Raw genomic sequence first — 13103 nt, forward strand, 5'->3', positions numbered from 1 at the left:
AAATAATATTGAAGATATTCTTTAACCATTAAAATTTGTCTAATAAATAACTCAGATCTAGTCTTAAATATAAGCCATTGACTTTTTAATGTAAGAATCCTATAAATAATGGAAATGGAAATGAAAAAATGCTGGAATGGAAAAATGAAGAAAGATTAAAGAGATCAAGTTTATGAGTAAGCAACTTTACATAGAAAAATGCCACACTTATCTTAATTCTAAGATATAATATATATATGTATATATAAATTCATTTTGCTACATGTATGATCATGTAAATACTTTATAAAGCCGATCGTTGGACTTAGAATTATCAAATCTGCCTGCTAATTTCTTCTTGAGTAATAAGGATTCAAAAAAAAAAAAAAAAAATTAACGAATTTTTATTAGATTTTTTAAAGTAAGAATTAATAAAAACTTTTACTTTTTTCCTCAAGTTTTTCTTTAAATATACAAAAAATTAGCTTTCAATGATATTAATTTCATATTTTTCCATAATAATTTTAATATTTCTAATTTTAACAAGTTTTACAAAATGATTTTAAATGTATTTTAAATCAATAGATGTGCGTTGCCCTAATATTATATACATTATTTTATGTGCTCGTTGTTGTTTCTATAATTAAGAGAAAAATTTAAAAATAAAGCAAAAACAAGTAAATCGGATCTTAAGAAATTATTAACTAATTATCGCAAATCGATCTTGCTGCAATGATTTGGACTGCGGTTCAAACCTCTTTTAATTTTTTTGTTTTCGAAGATATACAATGACTTGCATGTTATTTAAATTTCAAATAAAATAGTTTTATAAAAATTTAATATTTTTTTTAATAAAATGCTAAAATTTAATGAAATTATTTACTTTTTCTGAAAATGAGAAATTAAAGAATTAATTATTCAAATCTTTAATACTTTTTTTTTATTGCAACTGTTTTTTGTAGGAGGAGTACTTGAAGTTTTTAGAATCAAAATAGTTATCTTACTTTTGCATTTTCAAAATCTAATAGAAAAATAAATAAATTACCATAATAAATTTATTTTCTCGAAAAACAGTAGAATATAACATTTGAAAATATTCTTCTTTCTCAAGATATTCATCTTCTCTGTTGTTCAGAAATTAATTGAACAATTAAAAGTAAATATAGGCAAAACGATAGGAATCTTTTCAGAGAAATTGGCGAGATTTGGCGATTCGATAGTGATATTTTTCTTTACAACCCTATGTTAACTGACGTCACCAACGAAATATTACAACAATCATCGAATCGAGCATGAGTTATACCAGAAATTCTAAATGTGTACCGAAAATCCCTCAAGTAGTTGACAAGTTGTTGTGGTAATTTTTGTTGTCGTAGGGACTTCAAGGTTAATCAATTCGATTTTTCAAATCCGTTAAATCCTCTATAGATTTCGAACTTCAGTTTTTAAAATTTTCAATGAAATACGGAGTTCGATTTCATGAGTATATCCTGAATGACACATCTGCTTGATTGTCAGGTCAGTTTTTTTATTCTTTTTTCAGATTTAATATTGAAATAAATTTAATAAGATTCGTATACGGTTAATTCAGTATTTTTTGTTTATTAGATATTATGAAAATTGTAAATTAAAAAAAAATTCTAATTAGTTAAATTTTAAAATGCTTTAACAACGTGGGGAAAAATAAATAAAACTCATGTTAAAAATATTCCATAAATTTTTGGAGTTATTTTCTTCCAAATTCATATTTATTTATTCCTAAATGTTGTATTATTTATAATGTTGATCAAGTTTACGGATATAATTTTTAAATTCTGAAATGAACTTCCGTAATCTCCCAAGCGTAATGACTCATGAAGTCTGATCTTTTGTTTTTCGATTCTAATATGTTTCATCAACCGTTATATGAAATTTTTAATTTTATTTTCGTATTCTAATGTAATTTCTGCTTAAATTCCTGAATTATTTTCTACCGATAAGGTGTTCATTTTTAAAAAAGAAAACTAATATTTATTATCAGTTTATTAAACATATATTAAAAAAAGAAACTAAGAATATTCTTTATATTTGTAATAACTATTTCATAACATTCATAATTCAGTTTTTATATGAATTTCTTAGTAATTAATGGTTTTATTTTTTTATTTCTCTAATAAAACGTATTTAATTTGTATATAATAGAAATTAATATTTCAAAATTACTTTTGAGTGAGGGCTTGTGCCATATGCTGTAAAATTCAGTTATTAACATGACTTTTTTTTCTTCCAGTTATTAACAAAATGACCATTTATTTTCGAATTAGCACCTATCCAAATTTATTGTAGAATCATTTTGTAGCAGTTCTTTTAAAATATTTTTTTACTAAATATTTGGAATAATCATAAGTTATGCTTAAATTCTTAGTAATTTAAGCATAATTCTGTGTAAGGGATCAAAGCTATTAAAATTATTACACTTTTTATCTTATTAGGTTTAATTAAACATACATTTTTATATATATTTTAGTTTTAGAACTTAATTTTTTTCTTGACCTATGTAATGAAACAAAATCATTTAATTTTTAATTAAATTTGTGAAATATGTATTGTTAATTTGATTATTTATGTTAATAATTTAAGGATTTTATAGTTCATTGAATTATTTTATCTATTCTTAGCATTTATGTTTTTAATTTGATCTAAAATATTTGTGATATATTATGGAAAGTTTTGTTTATTTTGTGGAACAATATGCAGGTTGTCGCTGACAATTTTTATAGAAATCAAAGAGCTCTATTTTTCGAGGATATTTGCTTCTCTTTCATATGTCATCTAAATCCTATTGATTGCATAATATCAATAGAGTAAATATGTTTACAGAAGGCAAGTTAGAGGTTGGGAAAAGAAGGGATTAATTAAATCAAAAGACTAATCAGATGAGCTAATCAGGAGACTAATATTTGGGATAATAAGTTTTAGTTCTTTAGGAAATGGAATAGATGTAGCTTTTTCATTGAACCTTAAATGAAATTTAACATTACTTTTATTGGTCAAGAGATGAAAAAAAAAAAAAATCTCTACAGATGAAATAGGAAACAAATTATTGATACATATTTTGAAAATTAGTGCTATAGTTGCAATTTTTTATATTGAGGATTTTTGGCATTTATTATGAAAATAAATGATTTTATACAATAGATGCTCATTTTTTATGTTATGGAGTTATTTTTTGGAGTCTAAATTTTTTAATAATTTAATTATTAAATTGTATCCTTCATAAACTGATATCAGTTTGGAATAAGATAAATGGAATAAGATACATTTCCATTTATTTTAGTAATTTCAAAACCGAATTTTATCATTCTTGGATTGAATTAATTTTTTTTATGTAATAATTCTACAATATTTCTAATATCCAAAGTACTTTTTATTTAAATTTATTCATTTATTGCATAAATAACTATAATTATTTTATATGCATTATTATGTTTATTACTCAGTGTTTATATTTGACACAATTCATTGTTTTTTGAAGTTTAGCTTTTTTATTCCAATCTTGTGTCATGTTTATGATATGAAAACCAAAATTATGAATAAAAGTCATTAAAAGTTGGTTATATAACTGTAAAGATACATTCAAAGAATCTTCTTGCATGTAAAATTAAGAATTCATGCTTCAGTTTTATTGTTAGAAAGAAATATTTAAAAAAAAATGAAAAATTTAAATGCAGAAATCTAGCAAAATCTATTAAATACAGTATAATTTACAGTTCACGAATGCTTAATCCGAAGACTGTAGAAGTCAAAAAAATATTTAATTTATAAAAATAACTACATTTATAGCTACTTTTTTGAAAATGTGAGACATATTAAAAAATATAACTTTGCGTAATGGTATCAAGTCATTGCTACTGTAGGTACAAGTCTGAAAATCTTCACATTTGATATTTTTATGTTAATATGCTGAAATGTCATGAAACAAATGTCACTATGAAATTGCATATCAACAACAGTAGTACTTTATTTGTAATACAAACAGTCCTAAATGTAATATTTTCGAGATAAATCATAGCATTCACTAGATATTCAGTATGGCTTTAATTTTCATAGTAGGAGATGATATATTTGCTTTATTTTGTAAATATTTGCTCTCATTATATATGGCTGATACTTTTACTCATTTAATGCTATGAACTTTTTCGCACACATATATAGGTGTATTGTATTGCTGTTACTATAATATAGTTTGTTTATGTAATGCTTCAAAACATGTATAGGTGTATTGTTTATTACTGTTACTATAATATAGTTTGTTTATGTAATGCTTCAAAACATGTATAGGTGTATTGTTTATTACTGTTACTATAATATAGTTTGTTTATGTAATGCTTCAAAACATGTATAGGTGTATTGTTTATTACTGTTACTATAATATAGTTTGTTTATGTAATGCTTCAAAACATGTATAGGTGTATTGTTTATTACTGTTACTATAATATAGTTTGTTTATGTAATGCTTCAAAACATGTATAGGTGTATTGTTTATTACTGTTACTATAATATAGTTTGTTTATGTAATGCTTCAAAACATGTATAGGTGTATTGTTTATTACTGTTACTATAATATAGTTTGTTTATGTAATGCTTCAAAACATGTATAGGTGTATTGTTTATTACTGTTACTATAATATAGTTTGTTTATGTAATGCTTCAAAACATGTATAGGTGTATTGTTTATTACTGTTACTATAATATAGTTTGTTTATGTAATGCTTCAAAACATGTATAGGTGTATTGTTTATTACTGTTACTATAATATAGTTTGTTTATGTAATGCTTCAAAACTTTTTTATGCATATTCATACAAAATTATTTGAACAAAAATTTTTATATTGCAAACTTTTATTGGAATGTTTCTTATTATTTGTTTAAAATCGGGTATTATACCTTTTTTTTTTTTTTTTTTTTTTTTTTTTGTGAAGTAGAAAATTTAATGTAAGTCATTATATATATAGCATACTAATATATTTTAAACTTAAATTTTTAGTTATTTTTGAAAATACTTAACATAATTTTTCATCTTAGCTTTAAACCATCTGTGTTTTACTAAGTGTTTTATTCTAAAACTGAATTTGACATGCTTCATTTAATAAATTTTATTGATCTATTTTTTTAAAATTTGCTGAAAAAAAGTAAAAATGTACAATATATAAAAGTGATTTGATGAATATTCATTAAACAGCTAAAGTTAATTTATGAAGTTTTCTATAATAGAATCTAGTTAGTTCAAATTAATTGGAATGAAATAAGTACTGAATGCTTTTAATGAATATTTTCAATAATTAATAATGTATTGTCACAAATAATATTTGTGCCCCAGATAAGAAAATTTCTTGCATTTTATTTGCTGGAGGCTAAAAAAAAAAGAAAAGATTCACACAATTTTTGTTATGAATGCTTTAATTGCTTTAACAAAATTAAGGTATTCAGTTGTTTTTTTTTTTGTGGGGGGGGGGTCTTTTGCTTGTATTTCATCCAGTAAAATTAACTTTTTTTATTCCAATCATCGTATTTATTCCTTTTTTCTGGTTTTGCAGAAAAATATTTACAAATAAAATACTTTCTTTTAAAGTAGGATTTTTAATTCTTTATTTCTGGTTTTAGTCAATATTTTCTCTGTATTATGCTTTCATGTACATTTTTTTTGTGATTTCATTTATATATGTATAAGACTACATATATAAATGAATAAAACTATTTAATATCTTTGGTAAATTTTGATAAAATATAAGCAATATCCTCTTTTGAATTATTACTTTTAGTACTTAATATTAATCATTTTTGCAAAAGTTTACAGTGTTGTGCTTTCATCAATGTTCAAGTCTGTTAATTTTGGTTACAAAAAATATTTAAGAAGATTTATAATTTGGAATAATAGATCTTCTAGTTTAATAATTATTTTTTTTTTCAAAAAATTTGTACAATTTTTTTTAGTGTTAAGTGTAAGCATCATTTATTTAGATAGTATCAGTTATAGTTAAAAGGTATAATCAAGGTATTGATATTCTGTCACAAAATATTTAAGCTTTTTCATTAATTTAATTCTTTATTGTAGATTAAAATAACTAGAAAGTTTTTTTCCAAAGTTTACTGCGTATGTGCTCTCTATTTTAATCTATAAATTTTGTTAAATTGCATTATTAACTTTTCAAGCATCTGGGAGGTAGAAAATTTTCCCAGTGAATTTCACCAGTAATGGAGCATAAAAAGTTATTTTCTTTGACATTCAAGCATTGTCATTTTAGGGAGATTCAGACGCTGTATTGTCACCAGGCGAAAGATTAAATCAGTGTATTGATAGTTATGTATGTCATGTCATATATATATCATTTATTGCATTGCACAATTTAAGTTTCTCATTTCTAGTAAGGTTGGATGAGAATTTTTCGCAGATGCGACTTCATGCTTAGTTATAAAGTGAATCATTCACATTATGTGTCATTTTAGTAAAACTGTTGGTGTTAGATAATTCATTAAGCCACACTTTTTTATATGTTATTTATCTTTTTTTTTTTTTTTTTCAACCTCTTTTCTGAAAGCTAAAGACCATTTGGAGAATGAATTAAAATCAAGTATTCAAATCTTCAGAATATAAAACTTCATTAAATATTGCAGATGATGTCTGAGTAGAAAAAAGCAGTATTTTATTATTTTTTACTGTAAAAATCATTAATTCTTGGAATGTAAAGCTTAAGTAATTTTTTGTGTTTATGTGATTTTATTGCATGTGTTTAAATATATATGCTAATGTGATTATGTTATTGTTAAAAACAACTGTGATTGACTAATTAATCATATATAATAACTGATTAATGAAATAAACTAAAACACATTATGTTCTTGGGACTATTTCTGTGTGTCTTAAATAGAAATGCAGCAGATGAAGTTGCAATTTTAATTAAATTATCATTAATGTTGTTTTCAATATTCACTATAATCAAAGAGGAATAATGTTCCAAAATTATTTTATATAAAAAGTTCATGCCTATTATTTTCATTTTGAATAGTATTGACCTGAAAGATAATTTTTTTCTTCTTATCGGTGAAGAGTTTCATATTATTACAATATAATTTGTCTGTCTAGTGAAATATTATCGATGCTTCCCAACTTCATTGTCCATTAAGTGAAAATTTGTTATATATGAGTGTCAGTGGAAAGATTTTACTTTCTGACATACGGAATTGCAGATTCTTGCAGAAAATTGTTGTTGATATAATTTAATTAATTTTAATTTTTCCATTCTTATGTGTTAATATTTAAAAACCATATCTAACCCAATCAGAAACTGATTGATGTTAAGACATGCAAATCTGATTGTACCTTTTTAAATGGGTAAATTCAGCTAACTCTCCTTTCCTAAATGGGAATTAGTAAACTCATTATCAGTAGGTATATTGCTTAGTTAAATAAAGCAACCTTCATGAGGAAAGAGATCATTAACCAATTACATCTTTTAGTATGTCATCCCTTCACTTATGTACTTTGGCATTCCAAATTATGATCAAAATGGATTCTTGATGGGATTTATAATGGTTGGATTGAGGGTTTTTATTTTCATTTTAAGCTGAATTGAGAATTGGTGATTGTAATTTTCATTTTGAAAAAGATATTCAATTTAAATGTAGCACATTGATGAAATGGTCATTGAAAGATTAATTTTCTCAGACACATTGATGAACTTTTAATTGCAAGGAAATCTCCAGATTTCATCTAAAATAGATTCTTTTGAAGAAACAGGATATGTTTTTAGCGCTTTTTAAGTTACTGGTAGATCTCATCAAAATTCTAAGGATGTGGCAGATGAAATGAGCAAACAGTTAGAACAATAGTGCAGTTACTATGATCACACAGAATAGACTGCATTTTGTATGTCTTAAAGGAAAGAACAATAGATGGGATATGTCATATTCGTAATAAAGCCAACAAGCAACAAACACGTGGTGCTCGAAGAACAAAATCTTCATATATATTTTGGCAGCTTTTCATCTTCATATTTGAAGTCACCATTGGCCATCTGTTAAGGGGTGTTAGTAAGGGGCTCCTTTTGATTGCTCATGAAATTATTTTCTTCATAGATTAGAAATTAGTCTAGCTATCATTTAAAGATAATGTAACTAGAAAGTATCAATTGAGTGTTTGAAGAAAAAGACACATTAGTTTGCTGTAGGGAGTAACATTTTGGAGGTGTTTTGATACAGAATCATCATGAGTCTATTTCTAGGACAAAATTTTACAGCACCTATACCATTTAAAAAATAAAATTTTAAAAATGTGTTGGTTACATTTTTTAAAATATTAACCCTCTTTCTAAAATTCATGAAAATCTCATTAAAAGAAATCTTGTATTTCAGTGTTATTTTTAAATATCCTGTTTAATTGAGAAGGTATTTTTTTATATGTATATAAAGTGCTTTCCAAATGTATCTTATTATTCAGCACACACATACACATTTTGGTATGTATATGTGTGTTATTATCTGGTGGATCCATTTCTGTAATAAATGCAACATCAGAAATATCTAAAGAAAAATGGCTGCTTAAGTATTTTTAAGATTCCAAAATAAAATTTAAACATAGTTCTCTTGTAAAACCACTTACTTGACTATATGGATGTATTTTTATCATTTATGTACTGAGTTTTTTTTTTTTATTATTGATTCTACATGAAAAAAATCATGTAACACCATGAAAAGCAGTATATAAGCGATTAAATTTTATTGTAGTAAAAAATATTTGATGAAATCGAAATCTACAAACAAGCTGAACCATTATTTAAATATCTAGATGCCATCTTTTTATTTAAATATTTTTGATTAAAAATTTCTTTTTTTATAACTGTTTAGTTATGAATAATGGTCGAAAAGTGTGAAAAACGAACACATGTCCTTTAAACAATAGCTCTTATCTTTATATTGCACCCCAGCAGTGAAATATCAAATGATAACGATTCGGCACGTTTTTGCTTCGGGATTAACCTCGCATCTGCTGATTAAAAATACCAGATCAACCAATTTCTCATCGATAGAGCTCCCACTAAGTCCCAACCTTACAACCCTCTGGTTTTACTGTGCCCATTTGGCTACAGCCTTGATGAGTCATCCGCAACTTTATCAGCAGTCTCTCATCTTTGCCTTGTTTTTCGAAAATCATTCCACCCACCGATAAAACGGTCTTTCACAACCCCTGTCTGCTGATGACTCACCATCTTGGGATTTTTGGGCCCTTTTCCTCAGGAACCGTTACTTTCTCAGGATGTTGCACCACCATTCCCCCTTTTCTTGTTTCCTGTTCTTGCTCTTTTGAGAGCTTTTTCCGACCATTAGGAAAAATAGTGTCGCCGCGTAACTACTTTTCATGAAGCTAATTGCACCATTCTGGGGTTTCATAAATGCAAGAGATGGGCATTTGTGATTACAAACATATGTGGCGCTTACAAATGTGCGTTTATAAGATTTGCTTGGAATGAGTAAATCTACGATTTTCTTTAAAAAAAATTCTCTGGGATATTTTATCTTTCCAAAAATCAACTTCTCAATCCTTTCCTGTTTCCTTGTACTTATTGGAGTATGTTTCTTTGAGAAAAAAAAATGACCAAATATCAATTTTGCTTTAAAAAGCAGATTTTGCTTTTTTAGCCGTATTTTTTTTCACATTTATTAGTAAGCATTAAAAATAATAAATGTGTTTTGATATATTTAACCGCTATGAAAACTAAATTTTTATTTAAAAATTTAAAATTTTGTAACAAATACTAAAAGTAAAGCAAATTTAATTAATGAAATATTTGTATCTCTTTATCAAATTATTAATTTTTCAGTAGTAAAAAAAAAAAAAAATTATTCATAGTAGCACTAGGTGTATTGGCTTGTAAAGTAATAATTTAGAAATTTTAATAGAAATTAGAAATTTAAAATAATAATTTCAATAAATAAATGATTTTGATAAAGAAATAGTATACAACACTTTGCATACATTTTTAAACGAAGACTGTAAAATAAACTGTAAAGTTTTAACTGAACAAGTTTTAAATGTTTTTTTTTGAAGACAAGCAAAAATTTGTTTGAGTAATTTTTGCATATTATTACAGTTTTGCATTCAAAATTTTTTACGATTACTAGTGTGCGGACGTGTCTTACTAATAAAAAAAAACTTATAAATAAAAAAAATTTGAATTTCGAATTAACAAAAATGAATGTGAATTAAAGTCAATATTTTAACATTGTATTAGTATGAATATAACATCAAATTCGAATTAAAAAGTTTGAATTAGCGAAGTATCGCTATAATAAGATTTTGTCATTTTAGTATTTACTAAGTTAAATGTTATTTCTGTCATCATGTAATGCTGTTTTATGAATCTAATATGATTTTGATAAATTATTTTATAGCCCAGATGATATCTGATGTTAGTAATAGGTATCCACTTATTGTTTACCTTCTATGTATTTCAGCTGTTTCTTTACTTTTCAGAAATGAGAACTGCAGAAGTTTTACTTCCTTGCATGGAAACTTCCGCATTATTCTTGTTTCTAGAATAAAAATTGTATTTACTTTTTTTTTTTAATTCTAGAAAGATTAGATTGAAAATATCTCGATTTCTTAGGAAGAAAGAATTGAAAACAAGTTTGACAGTCAATCTTAAAAGATGGAACTGGAATTTTACAATATCGCTGAATGTGATCACTTTAAAGATTTCCGCATCAGATATCACTAATTCTTTAGTAGTTTCTTTTTTCTTTTCTTTTTCTTTTTTTATTATTAATAAAATCGTCGCGTTAGTAAAATGAATTTTAGTTATATTTTGATAATAACGACACTGGTTTTTTTAAAGTAATTATGGTAAATATCTTGTTTTTAGTCTTTCATCGTTATTTCTTAATATTTTAATTCGACTTTTTTCATCAAATTTTTTAACAGGATTTGTTAAAAAGATGTACAGCATGTTAATTATCTTTATTGAATTGGCAAAGGTTTTCTGCTGTGGAAACATTTATAAACAGAAGCACGGTTTTAGGAATATAGTATAACTGGTACCATTGTGACCTGATAACAAAATCTCGGTTCCGAGGACTGCAGTTCGATACCTAGTTCCACTGTTTATTTGTGGCAAGGGGTCGCTCAATCTGATTTCGGAGATCGGATATCCTCCCATCTTGTAGTTGTGTGACGTTCAAAGTGAGCTGTTGGAGAATGAGAGAGATGACAGCTGAGACTCCATCTTCGTTTTCTGTGATCAAAGTTGCGAGGGCAGGTAAATCCCCTGTTGCTTCGAAAAAAGACGTTAACCTAAGTAAATCCAACTATGAGAAAGAATACATATGAAATACTGCTGAAAGAAACAAGCTTGTTTAAGTTGTGTGTGAAGGAAATGAAGTCTAAATACTTCTAAATTGAATGCTTTTCTTTATTTTTTAATTAACATTCTATGGTCTTGCTTATAACCAGTGGCGGATTTCTCCTTGGCAGTGACGATTATGAGATTCATCTTTTAATAAATTATTGTAGAGAATTTCAAGACACTTTTTAATTTAAATATTAATGATTTATTTCAGGTTTATTAATTACTTTGTAAAATGCATATGATTTATTTAAATCCTATTTTCCATGACGACACGGTATCCACGTTTGTACACAATATTATTTAAGTAGACATTCAGTACTAGAAGTCTGTAAAAATTAAATGAACAGGTAGGAACCTGACCCATTAATTATACTCTACAAAGTGTTATTATCTTATATTTTATAATTCATTAAATTAATATTTTTTACGGTTTTATTTGACAGCGAAGCTCATAATTTTTTTTTTTTTTTTTTTTTTTTTTAAATCGACCTGTGTGACCCTTTTTCTGTCTAGCTGTCCTGAGCATCAATCTTATCATTTTATATTACTTCCAGTATTTGTCGTATACAAAGAAAAAATATTGTAAATATAAAAAAATTCTAACTCGAGATTTTGTCGTATCGCTTCGCTTCAGATCTTCTTTTGAAAAATATATTTTTGGTATTATGTTGTCTATCTGTGAACACGATTACGTAAATATACTGTGAGCTTGTTGGGTGAAATGGCTGTCATCGAATGATGGTTATGTGTTTTTATCATCAAATTTTCGGATTTCTGGTAATTTTCAACGAAATCCATTCAGAAGAAGACTGTCTGTCCGAATGTCCAAGTGAATACGACTACTGATAAACTTTAAAAATAATAATAATAATAAATAAATCGATAACATTTGATACGCAAGTTTAACATCTGAAGTGCAGATTCTTATCTAACTTTGAGCCAAAAACTGACAAGGGTTGGCCGTCTGCCGATCTATACTTTCGCATGCATGTTAACGCAATAACACAAAAACGTAATTAATAAATAAATGCAATTTGATATGTGATCTTGCGACTACAATTGTAGTTTTATCAAATTTAATTTCAACTGGTCAGAAAAAAAGCCGTCCAAAATCCATATTTGATTTTTCGGTCCTGGAGATGAATTGCTTACTAGAATCGGTGAAAATGTTTGATCCATGCAGTAGATGTATTATCTTTCGTAACATAACATTATATAGTAGTACCGGTTTTCTTTACTAAATTCTACAAACCACACAACTCTCATGTGTAAAGGCGGGGTGGGGTGGGGGAATATTCGTGGTATTCTCGGCCTTGATCAAGGACCACAAATTTATGATGGTTTGAGGGAATAACAGCTGTATTAGAGAATAATTGAGGAAGTTTCAAGAAATTATTCCTGCTGGTTTATGCTTTATATTTTCACCTAGTTTTACAATTAAAATTTTGAAAAGTCTAAGTCTTTTTATCTTTAAATTATTAGGCCTTCATTATATTGCGTTATCTGTTTTTAATTGCATGATTTTTAGCGATGCATTCTCCCCGGCTTGCTTCCATCCGTTTAATCCGCGATCAAATTCTTCAACTGCAACTTGTCGTGCCGAATTTCCCCGTATGAATCATCGAGTCAAATCAGAATTCCATAACTGCACACAGTTCTTGTTTGTATTGTTGTCCTCTCCATGCCACCCTCCGTTTATTCAGCGGGAAGTATTCCCACGCGTCATTTCCATCTGGACAGAGA

The 13103-nt window shown here is 26.3% G+C and overlaps 1 protein-coding gene across 3 annotated transcripts in view; it reads left to right on the forward strand.

Moving 5' to 3' along the window:
- Positions 1–1265: 1265 nt before the first annotated feature.
- Positions 1266–13103, forward strand: part of LOC129980957 (uncharacterized) — an 82586-nt gene continuing 70748 nt past the window's right edge. For all 3 annotated transcript variants that reach the window (XM_056091489.1, XM_056091486.1, XM_056091493.1), the window contains exon 1: positions 1266–1497. The gene's annotated coding sequence lies outside the window, so the exon portion shown is untranslated. The remainder of the gene's footprint in view (positions 1498–13103) is intronic.

Source organism: Argiope bruennichi, chromosome 8, assembly GCF_947563725.1.
Source record: "Argiope bruennichi chromosome 8, qqArgBrue1.1, whole genome shotgun sequence".
Classification (NCBI taxonomy): Eukaryota; Metazoa; Arthropoda; class Arachnida; order Araneae; family Araneidae; genus Argiope; species Argiope bruennichi.